The sequence below is a fragment of the Macrotis lagotis genome, chromosome 2 (genome assembly GCF_037893015.1).
Source record: "Macrotis lagotis isolate mMagLag1 chromosome 2, bilby.v1.9.chrom.fasta, whole genome shotgun sequence".
NCBI lineage: Eukaryota > Metazoa > Chordata > Mammalia > Peramelemorphia > Peramelidae > Macrotis > Macrotis lagotis.
Genome location: NC_133659.1, coordinates 284,871,607 through 284,896,049, shown reverse-complemented (window position 1 = coordinate 284,896,049; position 24,443 = coordinate 284,871,607). Strand labels below are relative to the sequence as shown.

The following is a 24,443-nucleotide window of genomic DNA, read 5'->3' as shown; positions in this document are numbered from 1 at the left end:
TTGTGCACAACTGTGGCTTAGTGGCTTAGCTTCCTACTCAATGAGATCTTATAGAGGTCCAGTATGTATTCAGTCACACAATTACTTATTAAGCACCTACTATGTACATTCTACTAAGCTCTCTCTATAAAATATAAAATTATAAAAAATAAGAGATAGAACAGTTCCTTGACATCAGTTTGCTTACCTTTGTAGAGGAGATAGCTAGGTAAGAGACAGGTAAGAACCCTGGATTTGGAGTCAGCAAAACAAGTTCAAATCTTGTAGCAATCACCTAGCTAGCTTTGCAATCTGGGTCAGATAATAAGTATTCTCAGTTTCAATTTCTTCATCAATAAAAAAGAGATTAATAGTACCTCCTGTCCCTTGGGCTTGTGAAGATCAGATGAGCTAATACATGAAGTTCTTTGCGCATTTTAAGGTCCTGTATAAATGATAGCTATCATCCTAAGTATACGAAATGACTATAAGGTAGCTATTGTGTGGGATATTGAGTCCTAACCCAAAATGACTACTTGGAGTCTTCTCAAAGTGGCAGCAAAGAGTTAAAATTTAATTTGGTTCTTGCAAGAAGCGGGGCAGTTCCTAACTCTCTGTGAGAGAAAGAGCAGGAAAAGTCAAATTACAGAAGCTGAAGCAGGGTTTAAAAACCCCACAAAACCCACAACCCATTCCCCCCTCCTCTTTTCTGCTGACCTTTACAACAATTGGTCAAACTTGATGGTCCGAAGAGAAGGGGGGAGTGTACCTAAGCTTTCCCGGGAGAGTCTGTCTTTGTTTGCATCTTATATGGTTAGTATAACATAATTTTTCTAACCAGAGATCCAGGTTCTCATGTTCACCTGATTCTTGAGAAATAGAAACTGAGGCCTATGGCTTAGACTAATTTAGCACTGTTTCTGAGAAGTCAGCACTTTGGCCCTCACACTATGGATGGGGTGTATTAAAAACTATGGCAGAGCAGGGGGAAAAAAATCATATAGATGGTTAGGCTTGATCTTAACCTTGAAGGAAATCAGGGATTTTGAGAGGAAGAAGTAAAGAAGTAGTGCATTCAAAACAAAGGGACAAACAAGTGCCAACTAAATAATGTCTGAAATATCATGGTAAGGCTCAGAAAGACAGCTAGTATGACTGAAAAATAGAGTGTGTGGAAAGATTAATGTTTAAAATGATACAAAAAAATAAGAAGGGACCAGATTATGCCAAATATAGGAGTTTATATTTGATTCTAGAAGTAGAATTGATAATACAAATCACCTATCTCTTCTTTGTAGAGAAGTGGAGGGCAGCAGGGGCAGAATGTAATTCTCACATTGCCTGATAATTACTTTAAATTTAAGAGTGGGAGTGACAAGTTCAGATCTGCATTATAGAAACGTAATCGTCACTTTGTGAAGAATAGTTTAGAATGGAGGAAATCTTGAAATAGGAAGATCAGAAAAAGAATTGCTCCAACAGTACAGATGAGAAGTGATGAGGATGTTGGTTGAATTGTTGCAGAAAAGGGGACATGTGTAAAGAAGGTAGATAAATTAGCATCTATTCTACATGTCTCTATCTTTTCCTTTCAATAAGATTATTATGGTAAACTTTTTAAAACATTTTATGAAGACTGAACTATATATGTAAACTATGTATCTATCAAAATTAGTTTGGCCTGATGACATCATCATCATCATCATCATCATTATTTTTATTATCTTTAAGTTTTCTAACCTTTTCCAGAATGTTCTGTTCTAAAGTTTCCCCAGGAGTTGAAGACTGCCTCACTGACTCAAATTCTATAGAATCAGTTTCCTTTCTTTTTTTTGAAAATCAGGATGTCATTAGCATTAGCTCTCTTAAATCTCATTTTGCTACTGCACTCTTGCATGAGATTTCAAACATCCACCAACAGAGGGCAAGGAATAAGTAGTAACATTTCTTTCTGTTGCCAATTTAGTAGTCCATTAGGGACCATGTGACCTGAATTTATCAAGGGCAGCTGTGTGTTCTAATGTTGTGCCTATCCTGTTAACTCCTTGTTAGTCATTCTGTCCCAACTTTTCTAATACAAAGGTCACTCTTGACAGGGAAAACAGAAAATAAAAGCAAATCCAAAATGAAAATCAAGCAATGGTCATCTCTTTACTGTCTATTTTCTCTCTTTCTTTTTTAATTTGCTTTCCTTCAAAATAAATGAAAATCAAATAAAACAAACAAAAGTTTAATTTTCTTTAACTTGACTTACCAAGCAGCACATTCTGAGTTTCCACGTTCATTACATTAATTTTATAGGATCATAACATTTTATTATATCCATTCCTTGTTTCCACTCTTCCTTTCACCTTCTATACATATAAAAATCTCATGTTGGTGAGCATTGTGTGTATATATATGTATATATATATATATATATATATATATACATATGTGTATACATATATATAATACATAATAATACATATATATATATATATGTATTAGTCTCTTCAGGCAACCCAATGGAATTATTTCCTTTTGTGTCTTCAGAATTTCATTCTTCAGTCTATCATTCTTCTTTTTTTTAGGTTTTTGCAAGGCAAATGGGGTTAAGTGGCTTGCCCAAGGCCACACAGCTAGGTAATTAAATAAGTGTCTGTGACCAGATTTGAACCCAGGTACTCCTGACTCCAAGACCGGTGCTTTATCCACTATGCCACCTAGCTGCCCCTATCATTGTTTTTTAAAAAATTCATTTAATTATTTTCATCCATATGCACAAGCATATTTCCAAGCTACAAAATTTTTCTCCACTCTCCCTTCACACCCCACTCCCCTCAGCTGGGAACATTTAGGTTAGCATTTTACATATATATATATATATATATATATATATATATATATATGTATATGTATATGTATATATTTGTTGTTGTTGTTAAACATGTTTACAAATTAGTAATTTTTGGCATGAGGAATTAGGATTAAGGGAAAGAGATACATAAGAGATAATTTTTATGAAGTGTTTATCAGCTTCAGAAGGGGTGTTTTTTCTTGTGTGTTCTGTTCTGTTTTTCTTCCTCTGGGGATAATTTAGTCCACAATCAGTCAAATACAGTTGTTGAGAGGAGTTGCTTCCATCTAGGCTGTCTATATTATAATGTTGTTGCTGATGTATACATCGTTCTCTTGATTCCCTTTTCTCAGCATCAGATCCTGTAATTCATTCCATGCTTCTCTAAGAGTCAGACCTTTGATGGTTTCTTATAGAACAATAATATTCTATAGTATTCATGTACCATAACCTGTTTAACCATTTCCCAATTGATGGGCATCCCATCAATTTCCAATTCTTTTCCACTATAAAAAGAGCTGCTGTGAATATTTTGGAAAATGTAAGACTTTTCCCATTTGTTTTTTACATTTTCTTCTGCATGTAGACCTAGAATTGAAATTGCTGTGTCAAAGGGTATGAACAGTTTTATTGCTCTTTGGGCATAGTTCCATATTGCTCTCCAGAAAGAATGGATCCATTCACAGGAGACTACCATTATTACTAGTCTGATTTTTCAAATAACTTTTCACCAAAGAACTCAACATTTTTTGTTTCAGCAATCAGTTCCTCCCTACAGGTACAACTCACATCCAAGATAAAATTCCTAATTGATGTTTATTCCATCTTTGTAAAATGAAATAATCATTGTCATATTAATGGCTAAGCCTCTGTTCTTGGCAAAGAACTTCACTAGGCATCTGAATAATTGAAGAACTACTTCATTATTTTTCTGCCATATTTATGATCCATTTACTGAATTCCACATATATTTCCTCTTTCTCTTTGGATGGTCTATAGTATACTTCAATGACAAAATAGATTCTGTTTTTCACTACATTAATCTTAATCTCAACATTCTGTATCATACTTCCTCATTTTACTGCCATTTTTTCAACCACATACACACATACCCCAATAATAAATAGGACTCTAACCTCCTTATCTATTTATATTTAGGAATTTGTTTGTTTGTTTATTTTCTTTCTTTCTCTTTTAAAGGGAGAGAGAGAGGGAACATAGACCCCACTACCACAAATTATGCAGTCAAGTTTCCCACATTCAGGGAAATCACAAGGGTCAAACCATCAGAATGTAGTGGATAAACTCATCAAGAGGAAACCTTATCTTGAGTAGGGAATCACCCCTGTCAGGTAAATATTATTGCTTATTTATTTATTTTCATTCAGCTATACCCACTCAGAGCCATGTTCCAGTAATAGACTTTCACTGACTATAAGTGATGCTCATGAAATCAAATTTTCCTTCTCATATTTGTATCTCTAATCCTTCTTGTTTATTGCCTAAATTTTGGTCATTCATGCTTAATCCATTCCTTGGATTTTGTATATTGAGTGATCTATTATATGTATCAACTAGTATTCTTTTTTTCTGCATTAAAACTACTCTCTAACATGGTGGGTATACATAAACATTTTCTCTTTCCACTATCCTTTTTAGTTTAAAGTCATTTTATTTAAATATTCAAGAAACAAGGCAGTTAGATTGTGAAATGCATAAAATACAGGATTTGGAATTAGGAAAGTCTTATTTCAGATCCATTTTCAGACACACAGAAAAGGCACTTAACCTCTGTCTGCCTCTGTAATCTCATATATAGAATGAGTACAATAATTGTACCTATGTCCCAGGGATTTTATGAAAAATTAAATTATATTTGTAAAATATTTTACAAATCTTAAAGTATTATTTAAATTAATCCTCCTCCTCCTCTTTCTCCTTTTTTTCTCTCTCCTTCCAACTCATCATCAATCACTAGTCTTTGTTAGGTTAAGGAGTTTGTAATACTTGATTTTAATCCATGATATTAAAATCCACATCACATTTTCAGATGCCACTTCCTTAGTCATCTGTTAATTTTTCAAGTCACTATTTTTTGTCTTCTATATTCCCTGATTTCACTGAGAAGCAGTGAAGAAAACATAAGCTGTGCCCCTATGGTCTTTAGTATCCTTGCCAAGAGTATTTGGCAATACTTTCTGGGTTCCTTTTGTTAGTATAATTTGTGCCTACATAAAGCAGGAGTGAGTGTTATTCATCTGCTTTGATGTCTTAGGAGGTCTTCTGTCATATTTTGATTATGTAACAGACTTCTTTAATGTAGTTAACTGGCTAATATGTATCTCTTTCAATATCCCTGAGCAAAATTTTTCTAACCATTCTTCCTCTGAACTTTACTTTTCTTTTTTAAAAAATTTTAAATATTTCATTTGTTTTTCCAACTATATGCAATGGTAGATTTAACTAATCATTTTTTAGTATTATATTTAATTTTTGTAAAGTATTTTACTTTTTTTCACATTAATACAATAGTCATATTGTAAAAGTAAACATAATCCTCCCTCTCCCACAAAGAAAGAGAAACCTCAAGAAAAATAGTGAGAGAAAAAAAACAAGTATGTTTCTGTTTTCAGATACTATCAGTTCTGTCCTTGGGATGGATAGAATTCATTATGATAAGTCCATCAGAGAAATTATTCAATATTTTCCCCAAAGTAGATATTTCTAGCTGTATTTGTTTCAATCCTATTCCTCCCACCCCCATTTATTTTATTCTCTCTCTTTCCCTCTGTCCTTCCCAAAAGTGTCTTGTAACTGAATACCCTCTCCCACTATCTTCCCTGTCTTCTATCATCTACACCCTCCCTCCCCTTCCCCTTTCCCCTTTCTCCCATCCCTTTCCTTTCCTATTTTCCTCTAGTTTGTTAGATTTCTATACAAAATTGAGTGTGTATGTTATTTCCTCTCTGAGTCACTTCTGATGGAAGTGAAAGCTCACTCATTCCTTCTCACACTTCACCCTTCCACTCCATTGAAAAAGCTCTTTCTTGTCTCTTTTATGTGAAATAACTTAGCCCAATCTACCTCTACTTTCCTTTCCTCCCAGTACATCACTTTTTGCATCCATTAACTCCATCTTTATAATATATTTTTTCTTTATATTCAGCTCCCTCCTGTACCTTGTCTATATAAACTCCAACTAACTACCCTAGTAAATGAGAAGTTCCTATGAGTTATCAGTATCATCTTCCCATGCAGGAATACAAGTAGTTCAACACCCCTCATCATTTGCCTTTCCTGATCACTCTCTCTTTGCATCACCTGAGCCCTGGACTTGAAGATCAAATTTTCTGTTCAGCTCTGGTTGTTTCAACAGGAAAATTTGAAAGTCCCCTATTTCATTGAATGGACGTCTTTTCTCTTGAAAGAAGATGTTCATTTTTGCTGGGTATTTAGAGTGCTCTGGGGGTGAGTTGCTGGGATTTCCTGCCTTCACTCCTTCATCATGGTTCCAACCCTTTGATTTTTACTTTTACCCAAACTGCTAGTTTCTGTGATTCTACCTAATCCTTCTTTGGAGTGTAAGTATTTATTTCCTCCTGAGAATATCCTTCTCTCTTTTCTTCATTCTCATTTTCTTTTTTTTTTTCTTTTAGCTCCAAGGGTACAGTTATTCTTCTCCTTTCATTTCTGTCTTAATGACATTATTTTACTCTCCTATCTTCTGAAAAGGGTAATTTTTTTTCCTCAAAAGTGATGTCTGTTACAATTATAGTTGTTATTTCTGTTGTTTAGGGACATGTAACCCTGAAAACTTGGAGGATTTTGATCAAATCTTTTAGTTTCTTAACCCTATCTTTGATGAAAGAGAGCAACCTATACTTGGAAGACAGAAACTTTTTGTTCGTGCTATAAATATAAACATCAAAAAGTTCATACAAATCTTCCTTTAATTCACTGATTTGACTCTCCTCCAATTCACTCTAACAAATTGTTTGACTTGGTTTTTCTTACCTTCTGTTTTTCTCTTCTCCTTTTTCTTGAATCCTTCAATTTTTTTCCTCTCCTCTCTCCAAGTGTCTTTCTTGAGTAGTCTTCATATTGTTCCATCTCTTTTATCCTTCTCTTATCAAAGACTGCAATAAAAAATGGAATCTAGAGATTGTTAGTTTTCACTTTCCCATCATTTTTTTTAGGTTTTTGCAAGGCAAATGGGGTTAAGTGGCTTGCCCAAGGCCACACAGCTAGGTAATTATTAAGTGTCTGAGGCTGGATTTGAACCCAAGTACTCCTGACTCCAAGGCTGGTGCTTTATCCACTACGCCACCTAGCCGCCCCTCCATCATTTTCTTCAAAATTTCTACTCCCCAAGGTCTCTGGACTTCAGAAGTCCAAACCTCTCCAATTAACTCTAATTTTTCTTTTCCTTCTTCACTAAAATCCCTCTTTCTTCTTTAAAACCATTTCCTTCTACTGTGTCTCACAGAAGCTGAAAGTTGAAATATATACACTCATATTCCTCTTTGTAGAGAAGTAGAGGGTAACAGGCAGAATACAATTCATTTATTTCCTGAGAGTCATTGTACTATTTTGTTCCTCACTTTTTGTTTGTTTTTATTCCACTGCTTTTCTTACTTCAAGATAGAGAGAACATAGTGGAAATAGCAAACTTACTGTTATGCAAAAACACAGTCCAACAATATATTTTTAGGAATATGACTAGGAATCAGTTTGTGCTGCTTTCTTCCTGGTTGTCCAACCTTGAACAAGGCATTAAATTTCTCTGAGACTTAATTTTTCATTTCTTATTCCTGTTCTGACTTTGCTTATGACTTTCTGGACTTTTCCACTATGCCTCAGCTTTTGTCTCTCCCTGAAAGTTCCCTCAGCACCCATAGATTCTTTCCCTGAAACATCATTCAATCCTCTCCCACCCCACCTCCTTCTCCTAATAATGAGTTCTTCTAAGAGTCTTCCTTTGGAGGAGATGGATAGACTGGCAATGTTTCATTTCTCTCCTGTCTTTGTTTCTGACTTTCCTTACTTCATCACCCTGCTGTACAAATGTAATGTAGTTTTATAAACACTGTCAGACATGCTAAAGCTCAAAATGAGCAAGAGTTGGCAAGGGAAGTACAGGATAACAAAAACAAAAAAGGTTTTTGGAAGCTCTATTAGGAAAATAAGGAAGATCAGAGAAGGAATATAATCTTTCCTAAAGTGAATGGGGCAATAAAGAGACACAGTGAACTTTCTCAAATTTGTGTTTCTGTGTAAATGACCTTTATGTTCATGATGATGATATTTTTCCTTCATTCTTGAAGAACAAGACATCATGACAAGCATGTGAACTGAATTTGAATGAGTTGGTGTTATACTAAGTCACCAACCTCACTTTCTCTTACATTATCAATGATGCAAAACAAAAGGATGAGTAGGGAGTAGATATTCAAAATAAGTAAGGGAATAAGAAACCTCCTAGTTGCCCTTCATGAATTCAGAACATCTGATCTAGATAAACTTCACCCAACAACAGGTGAAAGATATGACCACTCAACCAATGGTAGTGATATTTGAAATATCATTGAAAATGGGAAAATATCAGAAGACTGAAAAATGTCAAATCCAAATTTTCAAAAATCAAGTATAAACAAAAATTTGAAAATTGTTGTCTAGTAAGTTGAACTTGGATTTATGAGGAAATCTCTAGGGCGGATAAATCAATGAAAAGTTGGTGAATAATCAGACAGGGAGGTAACTTTCACAAAAATTCAACATGGTGACAATCAAGAAGAAATAACGTCAGATTAAGTTTATATTATTTTTTGACAGAATTATTAACTAGTAGATAAAGATTGTTGTGTATAGAATTTGATTAGATTTTAGCAGAGCTTTTGAAAAATTATCTCATACTCTTGAGGAGAAGATGAAGAAATATGAATTAGATGACACTTTTCAGGAGAACTGAGAGTTGTTTTCATTGGCAATATGGTAACTAATCTTATTTGGAATAGCCCAAAGACCTGTATTTGGTGCTCTTTTATTTAATATTTTATCAACATTGTAGATAAAAACATATACGTATATATATATATATATATATATATATATATATATATATATATATATATATATATAGAGAGAGAGAGAGAGAGAGAGAGAGAGAATACCTAACAGATTTGCAGTTGATGCAAAGGTTAGAGAAATAGCTAATAGTTAGATAATATAAAAAATTTAAAAGGATTTTGATAAGCTAGAGCAGTGATTTCCCAAATTTTTTGTTCCATTAAACACTTTGACAACAGCAAAATGTACTGTGAACTCAGGCTAACATTATATTTCTTATAATATTCCTCTAGATTTTTAGAAATGGCTTTAATGATGACTCTACACCCTAAAAAATTCAAATTATCATTATAATACATAATTATAATTGAAAAATATAAAATTTTACTGTATATAATTATGAAAATTCTACATATGATATTATAGAACACCAATATAAAATAACAATTAATAGTTATGTGGTACATTTTTTTAATTAAAAGAAGTAATTCATAGAGACTATATACTCTGTAAAACTTTATATAGTTATCTATAATACTTTAAATTTCATTTTTTTATTTCATAAATTTTGTTTCATATAAATGAAATTTTAATAATCAATGACTGAAGATTTTTAATGCTATAAGTAGTATATAGAGATTCATTTGCTTTGTTGGAATGTTTTATTTGAGTTAAAGACTTGCAATTCTTGGCACAATATCAGACAAACACAATCAAAAATCTGGTTTTCTATAATTGACTTTAATTTTGAATTTTAATTCAAAATAAGAATGAATTGACAATACTCACAAAAATGTGCTGAGAAATAATAAGAGAATTTTAAATGTTCTCTTGCAGAGAGATGAAAATCCATTTTGAGAAACATTAGTTTCCAAAATCAATCAAAGAAAATAAAGAGCTAGTTTCAATATAAACTATTTCCTTTTTTTAATGAGAAGTGAAAAAAAGGACTTTATTTAATGATAATGACACAAAAATTCAATTGCATATATTGTTTCATTTTTAGAAACATTTATATACAAACTGACATTCAGAAGGAAATCATTTCACCAGAAATTTTTTTCTCCTCTACACTGGGCTATACTTTCACAAAAAAAAATATATATATGCTGAACTGCATACTGTTGCTAATCTAGTTCATTTCAAAATATTCCAGATAAAAGAAGTATAGAAAGCACAAGTGGAGGAAAAGTTTAAATATGAAAAGAGCTTTAATATTACAATGAAAGGAAAAATAATATGTTTCTGCAAAAGAATTGTGATGGTCTGAAATGGCTTCAAGTCTTGTTAGGCATATGTCCAGTGATCATGTTTTTAAAGCAGCATGATCTTTGTTCTGTAAAAACACAAACTTTCATAACATTTTGAAGAATATTTGGGGGGGCATTAGAATTGCAAATTAATAAGTCCCATACTGAAATTTGATCATAGTTCATACTTTCAGAACTGACCAAACTTGTTGAAGCTTTCCTGAAACAGTAGACTAAGAGAAACTGTCAATAATCAGGACAGTGGAGCCATGGGCAGAAGTTTTTCCAAGGTATAATTTCTGGCACTGCTGTCAAGACAATTGATGAGATGAATCACTGGTGAAGAGTGAAAGGTTACTATTCTAAAACCAAAACCAAAAACCAAAATTAAAAAAAAAAAGTTATTTTGGCAGATGATAAGCTTAATATGTTAGTAATGTGATACAGTGACCAAAACAAGGAAATAATTCAATATTGGGTGGCATTAAGAGAAACAGAGTTTTCAGGAGCAAGGAACTAATTGCATTGTATTCTTCTTGTCTCAGGGACTCACCAGAGCAATGTGCTCCATTCTGTAGGGTGTGTTTTAAAAAGGAACTTGATAGGCTGGTGGGTGTCCAGAGGAAGGAATCCAGATGGTAAAAGGCTTTTGGGTCCAAGGCCTATAATGATTTCTTTTTTTTCTTAAGTTTTTTTTTTTTTTTTTTGCAAGGCAATGGGGTTAAGTGGCTTGCCCAAGGCCACACAGCTAGGTAATTATTAAATGTCTGAGGTGGCATTTGAACTTGGGTATTCCAGACTCCAGGGCCAGTGCTCTATCCACTTTGCCACCTAGCCACCCCTCTAAAATGATTTCTTGAAGAAATTGGGGAAGAAGAGAAGATTCAGGAGAATTGTCTTCAAGTGTTACAAGTACTTATGAGGAGGAGAGATGAGATTTTTTTTTCCTATTTGATGTTAGCCAAGCAGAGCTGGGAGCAATGGGTGAAAGGTACAAAAATGCAAATTTAATCTTGGTGCCAGTAAATATTTTATAATAATTAGAATTTCACAAGAGTGAAATAAACTATCTTGAGTGATGATAGATTCCTAGAATAGACACAAGACAACCACTCAATCAATAAGTATTTGTTATTGTGCCAGATACTGTGAGATACACATTTAGATTAAAAAGGAAAACAGTACCTGCCTTCAAGGAATTTACAGTATAATAGAGGAAGACAAAATACAAAATAAAAAAAGCTAAAAAGAGGGAGAAAACACAGTTGCCCAGAGTGGGAACATGATGGAGAAATTCAAAGAAATCCAAAAGTAGTATACTGATGGGAAATGTTAAGAAATGGGGAGATGATGTTTCCTATCAACGGGAAACAATAACAATTACCTTAAACAGAGATTTGGGAACTCATAACTGCCCTCCAATCAGACAAATGGACCAATCAGAGGTACAGAGGGTATGTGATAGATGGCATTCCTATATAGCTTGTACTATATAACCTCTGAGGTATCTATCAGCTCCCAGATTCTGTGATTATCTTATTCTGGGTTGGTTGTCAAGACACCTAATTAGGGAAGACTATTGTTATAGCACTCCTTCAGATTATAAAAACTTTTTAATTATTTTTAGCACAATGGGGGCTAAAGATAATGAGATCAATTTTAGTGTAGGGTAAAGACTGATTTGAGAGGCAAGATGTACTAGCTTTGGTTGTGCCACAAGTTACCTGAATGAATTTAAGCATGTCCTTTCAGTTTTCTGGATTTCAGTATTCATATTGGCAAAAAATCATATCTTCGGTAGCACATAGGCATATTAGAAGCAGCTGGTGGTACCATGCCTAGAATTGTAGGTCAGAAGGTCCTGTGTTCAAATCTGGTTTCAGAAACTTACTAATTGTATGAAGTAGAATAAGTTGCTTAAAACATGGTCTACCTAAATTTCCTCAACCGTAAAAAGAGGATAATTATAGAACTTACAATATTAGGATCAAATGAGATAATACTATTAATATTGAGGAAAGTGTCTCGGACAGGAATTTTTTTATAAATGACTATTCACTTACCCTTCTCTTCTCTGCTCCTTCTATGCCTATATCAGATTGTTTAAGACATAATTACAAGACTAATATCATCAATATCATTTTTATTAATAATAAAGACTTCCAGTTACCTAAGCACTCTAAGATTTATAGGGAGATTTTCTTACAACAGTCTATGGAGTGATATTATGATCATGTTTTAGCTGTTGATATAGATGAGATATATCATAGATTTATGAGCTCAGATCTAGCCTGAAAGGATTATTTGGATCCTGCTTTAATTGCCCAGGTTGTAAGGAGATGTTTGGAAACAATAAATTTTGGGAAATATTGACTATATGATAACTGTGAAAATGACTTCTTTAATATCTTAATTTTCAGTGTACATAAATGAGGATTGTGGAGCAGTGTTAAGCATTGAAAGTTGTGGAATCTCTGTAATAGTACATAGTTTCAGTTCTTTCCATCCCTTCTCTGTTTTGAATAACACTTAATACAATCTGGAATTGGCAGAGAAGAGTATTATCTCCATATCTGTGTGATTCCAGAAGAACTAAGATCACTCTTCCAATCCGAAAAAGAGAGAATTTTTTTAGAAATTAAAAGCTACATCCCATCCAACAATACATTTTGTGTGTATGTGTGTTGTTTGCTGTTGCTGCTGTTGCTGATGATGATAAGCCAAGGAATCTGGCAGGATATGCTTCCTTTTCTTGGAACAGAAAGCAAGCTACTAACTTTCAGATGTTCAATAAAAATACTAAAAGGAATGTGTCAGATAGGAGAGGCAAGTTTAAAAATTTAAGACCATGCCATTTGGAAGACTTTTTAAAAGCTGCCTTAGGATCAAATTCAATAGCTTTAAAAAGATCTTTAAAATTGTGTAAGAAAAATCTGGAATTTGAGTGAGCTTCAAATGATGAGCTCACTTTCTGGCATTAACTCATTTGGATTTGCCCTTTTAAAAATTGTATTATTTATGTCCATCCACGTGAATAAAGGTTGGACTGTCATCTCATACATTCTTCACAAAGTCTAATTTCATTTTTAACTTTTAAAAACTAAGATCTCAGTAACCGAACTTAGTAATGTTGCAACAAGTTCATTAAATGTGGCAATATAAAGGTCAAATAGTAAGAAGTGATATATCATATGCTTTTTCAAATTAATTTGCCTAATTGGAGGATATAATGTCCTCTCAGGCCATCTAAATAGTTAATATAAGTTCAAGTATGAAAAAAGATATACACACATACATAGATATAAAATGTATACACATATATACATACTCTTGTTTGCTCTTTGACTTTATCTCTTTTCTCTCTTTCACTCTAAGGGAGAGAGAGAGAGAGAGAGAGAGAGAGAGATAAAGATGGTATTAGTCTGCTATCAGCAGGCTAGAGTGATTAAACAGTACAATAAAATGACATAATTGTGGTTAAATATAAAGTCCACTATTGGGTTCAAAGAATCAATTCTGGAAATTACCAGGCACACAAGGGGAAAGCTTTGAAATATTTTGAGCAAGTATGAAACACAATAAATCAATGTTTTCTAAAGTCAACTTCTACTAACATAGAAATAACAAAGGATGATAAAGAGAGAAAGCAATCTTGATTGGTGATAGCTTTCTAATTCTCTAGATTGAATGAATGAATAGCTATATGATTCAATAATTTCATGGGCAAAGATAAGGCTTAGATCCCTCAGGTTTTTTGTTGTATTTTTAATCATGCTAAAATTAATGGCATGAATCTTGATTCTGACAAAACCTTTTTAAGCAAAAATAATTTTGCTTATAATATTATTAGTTTCTGATACTGTTACTCAGCGATCTTAGACAATTCATTTGACCCCTCATTGTCAGAAGTGAACCTTTAAGATTTTAAAGAGGAGAAGATACTAGACTGGCAATGACAGTGAATTTCCTTACCCAGAATTTTTCTATACAAATGACTATGTCGTTGCAAGACATTGCAAGACATCAGGAAATGAGGGGTTAAATCAGTTGTCTACCACTTCATTTATGATCAGAGAGCAGTAAAACTTGATCTGACCAGATTCTACTGTTAGTCACTAATGAAGGCCAGCTGGGAAGCTGCATGGGCAGCTGGCTTTCGTGTTAAAACTAAGAGATGCCAAGTTAACTTGCTATTGTTGTTACCAGGAAAACTGGCTAAGTCCCTGTTTACAGAAGGACCTGAGTAAATACATAAGAGTGGAATAAATGAGAACATTCAAAGTTCTTGAGTCAAGTCAAGGTTAGCAAAAAGGGAAAAACTGGAACCCAAAGAAGTTTGAGTCTAGATCATCAGAAAACTGAGATGCTCAGACACTCCATATATAAATATATAAATACATATATTATGTGTGTGCGAGCATGTGTATATGTATATTTATTGTTATAACAACTCTAGACGTTAATTAACCTCTTTTTATGTAATATTCTGGTCCAGCAATCCCAAATCTCCTACAGGTTATATGTAGGAATTACACTTAAAATAAATAGATTAATCAATCAAGTAGTATATACCAAACATTCCATTAGACTTGAGATAAAAAGACAATATGAACTTTGTAGATTTTTAAAAAATTTTAAGAACATGAAAACAACATGAATATATATATATATATATATATATATATGTATATAGGAATGAATAAAACATACAAAACACATACACAACAGATTGGCAAGGAGGATATACTTCTGAGGCACTAACTGCTGGGGGAGACTTTTTTCTAGAAATTGTGTTTGTATTGAGACTCAAAAGAAACCAGAGACCCTAAGAGGTAGAGTCAAAGAGGGGATATATTACAGGCTTTGGTGTTACTTATATAAGAAAAAAAAATGGTCAGAATGGTTGGACCACAGAGTTTGAGGAGAGTTATATGTGGCAATATTGGAAATGAAGGTTAGATCAAGTTATAAAGTGTTTTGATTGACAAAAAAGAGGTTATATTTGATCCTAGATGTTACAGAGAGTTATTGGAATTTATTAAGAATGTACTTTATCTAAACTTTAGGATAATACCCTTGGTGGCTAAAAGAAATAGGGATTGGAATAGAGAAAGACTTGAAACTGGGAAGCCAATTGTGAAATTATTGTCATAGTCTATGTAAGGTCATGATGAAGGCTTGGGGAGGAGTGATTCCTGAATAAATATTGAGATGGAGACAATAATATGAGATGTTTTGGAGGTAGAAACACCAAGATTTATCAACTGAGTAGCTATATTAGATGAGTGAATATGAATTGAAAGGAAGAATGGTGTTGTTTTTACACAATAATAGGAAAGTTCATAAAAAAGGAGATTATAGAATATAGATTATAGAATATCCAATTTAAAATGTCTAATAGAAGATAGGCAGTGTAGTACTGGAATTTGGGATTTAAGAACTTTGAAAGCTATCTGCATAGAAGTAATAATAACTAAGAGGATTGATGAGATTGCTTAAATGAGAAAGTGTGGAATTGTGGAATGATATTATAAGAGGTCCCAGAACAGAACTTTGATCGAATTCTTCATGGGAGTGGAGGTATAAAAGGGGTGATTCTCTCTAAAACTAAGGTGACATTGCCATAATATATTTTTGTGGAGCAAACTCACAAAAATATAAAAAGGAAACACCAATCAAGACTTACTGTACATGGAAATGTTATAATATTGATATTAGAGAAGAATACTAATTTTTTCTAATGGAAAATATTTTCATATGTGAGTCTAATCAAAGAATCAGTAATGTGTTATTTTCAGTAATGGGAAAGATGAGGGTCATATGCTAGGACCATAGAAGGGTTTTCATGATTTACTAAATGGGCTTGGTAATCAACTCTTGAAAGCAGTGGAAGGGAATAACATGCTAGATGATTTAAAAGACTTTTTTTTAAATTGTCAAATTCACTATCATAGAAAATATAAGGGTCATAGATTTAGAGTTGGAAAAGTCCTTAGAAGTCTTCTAGTTTAACTCTTTCAGAGCCCAGTAGGTTCGGGGATTTACTGAAGTTTTTAAGTAGCAGTCAGGGATTTGATTTCAGGACCTTCATCTCAAAATCCATTGAGCTTTCTAATTACTCACAGCTTCTTCTGATAAGAAAGATAAGTTTTTTACCTTGTGTTCTTTACTAAGGCCTAGTTTTAGATTATATATCTGTCATAATTGTCTTACTGCATCTCCAGGGTTTTGGAATGTCTTACCAGTTGCTGCTTGCCATCTTAATAAAGAATCATACTTAAATCCATAATCAAGTGTCCAGTTTTGGTCAGGTTTTTAAACATATCTCATTGTAGTGTCTAAAATACTTAGTTCTCCCATATTTTTTCTTCCAGATTCCTAGAAAATTAAAAAAAATTAAGCATACTATTTCATTGTGCAAATGTATTTCTTTTTAATTAAATGTGATTATTCTTTTTACAACTTCCTTTCCATAGAATCTTGACTTCAAGTCACATGAATATAGTGTAGGAGATTTTCTGGAAAAGATGGGTTTTTCCTCACAGTTTAAGGTCATGTTCTCTCCCTATGGGAAAGAATCCACTTCTTTGGTTAGTTAACTCCTGTTCTTCTGTGCCTCCCATTCATAGAAGTGTTTTCTCTTTAAGAATTCCCTCCTAAAGCCAAGTTTTTCACATAATAGGTCTTAATTTGGTTTTCTAGTTGACAATCTAGCTGGGACTTGATTAAAGGTGTTTATACAGTAGGCAGTCTGGAAAATCTTCCCTTAAGGAAAAAAAAAAAACTTGCTTAGTGGAGCTTCTGAAGTATTCTCCTTTCATAGTGCTACATCAGTTATTTCCTACAATCCCCATGATTTGTTTTCATAGACAGCCACACAATAGTCAATAGCACCTGTCTATCAAAATAAGGTTTAGTATGCTATTATTTTTGAATCTTGCTTTTCCTTCCTGATTCAGGGAATGAAACAAATATACTATAGTGCTGTGATATCAGAATATTTTGTTCTACTATGTAGAAAAAAATAATTTTGAGACTTTAATGCTTTTAATCTATGAATGAGAAGGCAAAGTATAAAATGCCTCCAAAGAAATACAAAAGACCAAAAAAAGACATTCTGCAGAAAAAAATGATATGTTTTCATTAATTGGAGTTTTCAAACAGTTAAGTCAAGTACCTACTTTGTTCAGGCATTGTACTAGGGATATACAGAAAAAACAAATGCAAATTCTGCCTCAAGATCTACTGGGGAAACTAAATAAAAACAATCATGTACAAACAAAATATGCATAGGATAAATTAGCAATAATCACAGATGGAAGACATTAGCATTGAGAGAGTCTGGAAAAGCCATTATAGGTGAGATTTTATCTGAGACTTGAAGCCAAGGAAGCCTAGAGATGACAATGAGAAGGGAGAATATTTCAAGCAGGTAGGAACAGCCAATGAATGTGCAAAGAATAAGGAGATGGTGTCTTCTGTCATGGAAACCAGTGTCAATGAGTCACAGAATACATGGAAAGAAACAAGGTGTTAAATGTGCCATTCTTATTATCAGAGGTATGTGCAGACTAGAGACTAGCAAGAAAAAAAGGTGCTTCTCTTCTATATCATTATTATCATTTTACCATTCTGGAAGGACCAGACTGAAGTTTTAAGAGACTTTAAACATGATATTAAATATATGTTTCTATGTGAGTATAAATATGTACATAAATATATAAATATATAATTATATATATAATATATAAAATTTAGTAAAAAAAGTTTGCACCAATTATATTTACTAAATAAAAACTAAATATATATTTGGTATAAAAGTTAATATATATATTTATATTTTATAAGATAAGGAAAACATATATATGTTTTAGAAATCTTGACACCTTTCTCCACAAATACACACACAAACATATACATTATAGCATATATATTAGGATAAATTTATACACATATACACACAGATTTTATATATATATATATATGTCGATATGTGTCATTAAATGAAAAATTAAAAAGTCAATTTATTGTATTGCAGGCTACTTTTATTAAAAAATGCATCAGTATTTTCAAATTTTCACATCTGCATTCAGTTCTCCCTATAAAAGAGGCAGGAACATTAAGCTCTCTTCCCTCCTCCAATCATTTATTTACAACTGATCCTTTTGGAACTAGAAAGTAAATGGATGGAGAAAATGAAACCTTCTCTATTCAGATCACTAGCAAAATAGAGACTTATCAAGATGAGACTAACTTTACTGAAGAAGTTCAAGACAATCTGGCTGTCTTGCCAAACCAGCGTTCAGAGTTCTACTCCACAGAAAGATAAGGATTTTCTTGTTTGCAACATATGTATGCTGTGTGTTAACTCCCCTTTTTAGACTATCAGTTTCATGAGATCAGGGGTTACCTTACTTTTCTTTTTATAAAAGATACCCTCATGGTGAAGTGTTTTGAATGTACTAGATTCAAGTCAATGAGACTTTATTAAGGCTTACTTTTTGCAGGCACAGCTCTAAACTCTCGATAAATAACTTGTTAAATGATTGAATAATGCAAAGAGAAACTGTATTTCCCTACCTGCTATAGAGAATGCTATTCTTTGAAAGCTCCTTTTGCATGAATAGTTTCATTTTCTTTGATTTCTGTTTCATTTTGAGCATAATGCTGGGAATACAGGTCATGCAAGTTCTTTAAGGTCTTCCTTTTGCCCCAGCACACTTTTAGCAAAAAATGGGCTTTCATCATTAGTCAATTAATGAATAAAGGATCAACCATTGCTGGAGCAGCTTGAACTCAAAAGGGAAAAGGTTATTTCTTTCATTCTAATAAAATCTATTTATGAGAATAAGCCATTATATTCTTTCCTGTGAAGTATATAATACTGAATTGTTAGTTGAATTATTTTTCCTTTTAGTTCATTTAAACAGCCTACTACCTGCCCATCATGTATTATTCATTCTACTAATGGTAGACTGGTTCTCTCCTTAAAGTACAGAACAATAGAACTTCCGATAATTTTATTCTTTGCTATTAGTAAGATCATAATACCCTTACCAGGGAATTTGGTAGGATCCATTTAAATGTGACTTTAATCAACTTATTATCCAAATTCTCCTAACAGAAAGGAACTCACCCTAAAACCTCAAAGGAAAAATATTTCAAGGATAAATTCTTTCAAACCAAACTCTCCAGAGGTATAAACATGTTTAAGTATAGTAGCAAAGATGAGAGCTTTGATACCTGTAGCTGGGTCTAATAATAGTTCCCATTTACTTAGAGCAAAATAATAATGATTGGATAGATATATCAAAAAAAATTGGTGAGGTAAGTATAAATGAGGGATGCATGTTTTTTCTTTTTGTTTTGAGATGGTTGTTGCATATTTACAATAAAATCAGTATAATAAAAGCAGTGCAAAATACATTATTACAAGATATTTTTATTACCAGAAAAAGAAGTAGAGTGATTACATTGTGATAATGAGGAATAAGCAGTGGCCAAATTGCTTATAAAAGTATTCAGGGAAACACATCATGTGAACTCCCTATGGGGGCTTATGAAAGACAATGAAACTGAAATAAGATAAGGTTGGGGTAGGTACATGTTATTGGAGAGAGAATACTCAGAATACTATTAACAGATCCTTCAAACTGTTGAAACATTGTGAATAAAAGAAGTTCATGTGAATAGAGCATGAGCCCTGGAGTCAGGAGGACCTGAGTTCAAATTTGGCCTCAGACACTTAACTAGCTGTGTGACTTTAGGCAAGTCACTTAACCCCATTGTCTTGCAAAAACACCTAAAAATAAGAAGTTTGCATTTTTTAAATAAGAGCATTTATGGTACTTAAGAGAGAAAGATTAAAATAGATAATACAACTAGAAGCAGTTTGTAAAATTTCTAAATTACACTTCATAATTGTATATTTCTCAACTCCTTGATGCCATGCAAGAAGAAAATCATAGTGGAATGATGACTATACTTTCATGACCTTATTAAATTATAAATGGAAAGCTAAACAGACAATATCTGAAACCCAATGCTTTACAGTTATTATCTCATTCTGATGTTATTGTTGACACAACAGATGGATTTCTTTTTCTGGTCCTCCCCTCTTTTTTTTCTCCTGGGGTAAATTTATTTCATTATTTGTGCTTCTCTTTTTTTCTTAATTTGTATACTGTTTTTATGTTTCTGTGCTTGAAAAGCAAATTATTTGCTCACATTTTTGGAGGAGAGTTTCAAATGCTTTTGTTTTATTGAACCTTCTTTTTTTGGTTTAATCTCAGGTTTGTAAGATAAGAACCTTTCGTTTTGCATCTCCTGCTCCTTTTCTCCTTGGAACACATTCTGATGTTGAAGAAATTTGGGGTGGTCTAGTCTCTGAATGGAGATTGGGTGAACAAATTCATGAAAAACTGATTCTTGACCCAGAAAAATTTAGGGACAAAAAGATTTATTTTGTTAATTTTTTAAATTTTCCTTGGTTACCCAAGGAAAGGGATTAAATGCAATTGGAATTTAGTAAAGTAATTAAGAACAGTTAGCTGATGGGTAGCAGCAGCTATCAGGAGGGAATAATCAATATCAAGAGGGGATAACATAAAGAAAGAAATTATGGACCAGGCTCGGTTGCTGCTGCTGCCACCCCCACCTCCCTGCCATCATTCTAGCCAGTTGGGTTTTTGCAAGGCAAATGGAGTTAAGTGTCTTGCCCAGGGCCACACAGCTAGGTGATTGTTAGGTGTTTGAGACCGAGGTCACTGGTTTTGATTGAATGGGGCATGGAAGAGCTTCCTCATTTACAAGATTAGCTTTGAAGAGTTGGTCCTGGCCACCCTTACTCATCATCACTCTTGATGTGAGAGTCCAACATGGGTACTATGTGGTAAGTGGCCCTGGTTCCTGAAATCAGAAGATGGATTCCTGGGTGTGAAAGCAGTTTTCTTAAACTCTTGGCAAATCAACCCCTTTGGGATATGTTATAGAACAAAGGACCTTCTTGTGAGCCCTATATACATCTTAGCTTTAGAATTAAAGTTTCTGCTGCTAGGTGAAGATCCAGAATGGGAGACAAACTGATCTGGGAGCAAATTAGATCCAGCTTTGTGCCACATTACTACCAGTTATTTGATAATGACAGAACCCAATTAGGAGCAATATATATTGATGCATCTTGCCTTACATGGGAAGGGCAGCAATTCCAAGGCAAAGCAGCCATTGTGGAGAAATTGTCTAGCCTTCCATTTCAGAAAATACAGCACAGCATCACAGCTCAGCACCACCAGCCCATCCCTGACAGCTGCATACTCAGTATGGTGGTGGGGCAGCTAAAGGCTGATAATGACCTCATCATGGGATTCCACCAGATATTTCTATTAAAGAACATCAATGATGCTTGGGTGTGCACCAATGACATGTTCAGGCTAGTGCCGCACAACTTCGGCTGAGCCTCCTCTTCCCCAGGCACCCACGCTGTTTCCTTCTCTCTCCTCTTCCCGATATTATTCACACTTCTTTTCCCCAGGCCCCTCCGAACACTCCAAAAATCATACACAAGCCTGCAAGGCCGCGGGGTGGACACCACAGTGGTGGCAGTGGCACCACTATTTGAGTGTGCTGTGCATGATATTTGGATGTTAGACTAGCTGCATCTGACAGGAGAAGTTTGTGTTGTACCAGCGCATGCCTTAGAAAGACTAAGTAATGCAAAAGGTTGTCTTTTTTTTTTAACGTACTGACAAGTTGCTCTAGTAACCCAAAGAAATGAAGGAGAAAGCAGCAGCTGCGTGTCTAGCCCAGATCTTGATTTGTTCAGATGTTCCAATGCCTCATTATACAATAAAACCATGAAAATTAATAAAAAAAGAAATTATGGACAGTTGCAAGGTGATAACAACAGGACTGCAATCAACTAGGGAAATAGCCAGGTTTATATACGGGAACAGGGCAGGTATACCTTCTGGGAAAGGGATAAGGGAGGTGGCACTAGGATGGGACTAAGGTATGTGCTCAAGTGCTTCTGTATCCCTTCTTGAGGAGAGAGGGACAACCTTTGAGACTCTCAGCAAGATACACCAGATAGGAGTCCTCAGCCTCTTTTTCTGGTAAGATAACTTTGAACAATGGGATGAGTGTCACGGTTAATATAAGACTAGCTCAGAAAGAAAAGAAAATTAAATAGGTAAACTATTTGACATGTTTAGCACAGAGTGAACAGATTAATTATAGAATATATTTCTCCAATATTTCCTCTATTACAATTCCATTCCTTTATTTTCTTTCTAGTGGGCACAAAATAGTCTTGTTATATGAATTTCTTTTCCTTTATACAGATATCTTTTCTTCTTGGTCACTTGTACCATTTTTCTTTTTGCTAGTGATAGGAATACTTTAACAGCTATGTGTTTTATGGTTTTCAGCATAAGTTGTTTTTATTTTCTGTTATTTATTTATATTTTTGATGTTCTCTGTAGCCAATTTGTGTTTCCTTTGATTAGTACCATGTTTTCTATTTTCAGAATATCTAGGTAATTTTAAGTTTTGTATTTCTTTTCTTGCATTTTACTGTTGAAGTTGTGACTTTAATTCTTTTGGAAGTTTCTTAACTTAATATATTTTGTTTTCAAGATCAGTATACTGTGCTTATATAGAAATTTTATGTTTTTATACTATTTCTTTTTGCTTTTCTTCTTCTAGATTGTCTTTTACTTTATATATGTGAATTTCCCATTTCCTTTGAATATTATTCTCTGAAAATTAAACAAATAGCGCTCATTTTACCTTGTAAGGTCCTGTAAAATTGGCCCCAATTTCTAGCCTCACTTTACATGACTATCCACACTGTACTCTAGCCAAATCATCCTTCTCTTTCATTCTGTGGCATCGCATTTTCCATCTCAATTCTTTTGTAGTGACTGCCCCTGGACCAGTATTGTCTGCTTTCCTCACCTTTGTCTCAAAGCCCCTTTCTTCCTTCAAGCAGAAATTCAAGAAATACTTTCCACAAGAAATCTGTCCTGATCTCTGCTAATCCTCTCCCTCCCAAAGTAGCATTTAGTTAAAGTGAACCTCCACTATTCTCAATTTTATTTTTTTTATTCTCTCTGTGTCTGCCTGTCAGTGGGTTGGTGAGTCTGTCTATCTGTCTGTCTGTCTGTGGTGGGCAGTGGGTGGGTGAGGGAGTGGGTGGATTTGGTCTGTCTGTCAGCAGGTCTGTCTCTCTATTGTCTCATTTCTCTCCCTGTGTCGTCTCTCTCTCTCTCTCTCTCTCTCTCTCTCTCTCTCTCTCTGTCTCTGTCTCTGTCTCTGTCTGGATCTCTGTCTCTGTCTCTGTCTCTCTGTCTCATTTCCTGTCATCTCTGTCTCCTCTTCATCTCTGTCTCATCTCTGTCTCTGTCTCCATCTGGCTGTCTCTGTTTCTCTGTCTCACGTCTCTCTCTCTCTCTCTCTCTCTCTCTCTCTCTCTCTCTGTCTGTCTCTCTTTCCATCATATCTTTCTTCCCATCTTTAAAATTTGGAGGTTGGACTAGATGACTGACCTGGATCTTTTTCCATTTCTAGAACTCTGGTCCTATCCATTGTTTTATTTTGTATATTTATTTTGCATAAATGCAGGAAGGTTTATAACTACCCACTGTGCCAGGCAATAGCTGATATCAAACAAATATGTTGATTGACTGATTCTTATTCCTTTTAACTGTTTATAGTTCTCATCTCCCTGTAGCTGCAGTTGTTCTTTTTTTTTAAGGTTTTTGCAAGGCCAATGGGGTTAAGTGACCTGCCCAAGGCCACACAGATAGGTAATTAAGTGTCTGAGGCTGCATCTGAACTCAGGTACTCCTGACTCCAGGGCCAGTGATCTATCCACTGTGCCACCTAGCTGCCCCTGCAGTTGTTTTCTTTATTCCTGGAATCCTATAATCTTCTCATACAGGGCAAAGCCTATGTACTCCAAAGTCTGGGCCCAAAACTGGCACTAACTACAGTGAACCTAAGAGGCTTAGGTTTATAATTTTGAATCTTATTTCTAGTAATACTCTGATTTTTTTATATACTCAACTACTGTACCTTTTCCTTTTTTCTCCCTTGATTGAGTTTCACTGGACTAAACTCCATGAGTACAGAAATCATCTCTTATCTAACTAAGCATATTTATCATTTTCCTACCCAGCTCTGTGCTTTATACCACAGTTTTTATAGGAGTCAAGCAACCAACATAACAGTTTATTGTTGTCGACCAGGAGACCTTTTTTCTGTGTGCAAAAGAAGAGTTCTTATTGTTTTGGGGTAACCTTTTTAGTTAA

General features: G+C 34.0%; 1 pseudogene; it reads left to right on the top strand.

Moving 5' to 3' along the window:
• The first annotated feature begins 21,203 nt into the window (after positions 1 to 21,203).
• LOC141511720 (nuclear transport factor 2 pseudogene) lies at positions 21,204 to 21,673 on the top strand (annotated as a pseudogene).
• The last annotated feature ends 2,770 nt before the right edge of the window (positions 21,674 to 24,443 follow it).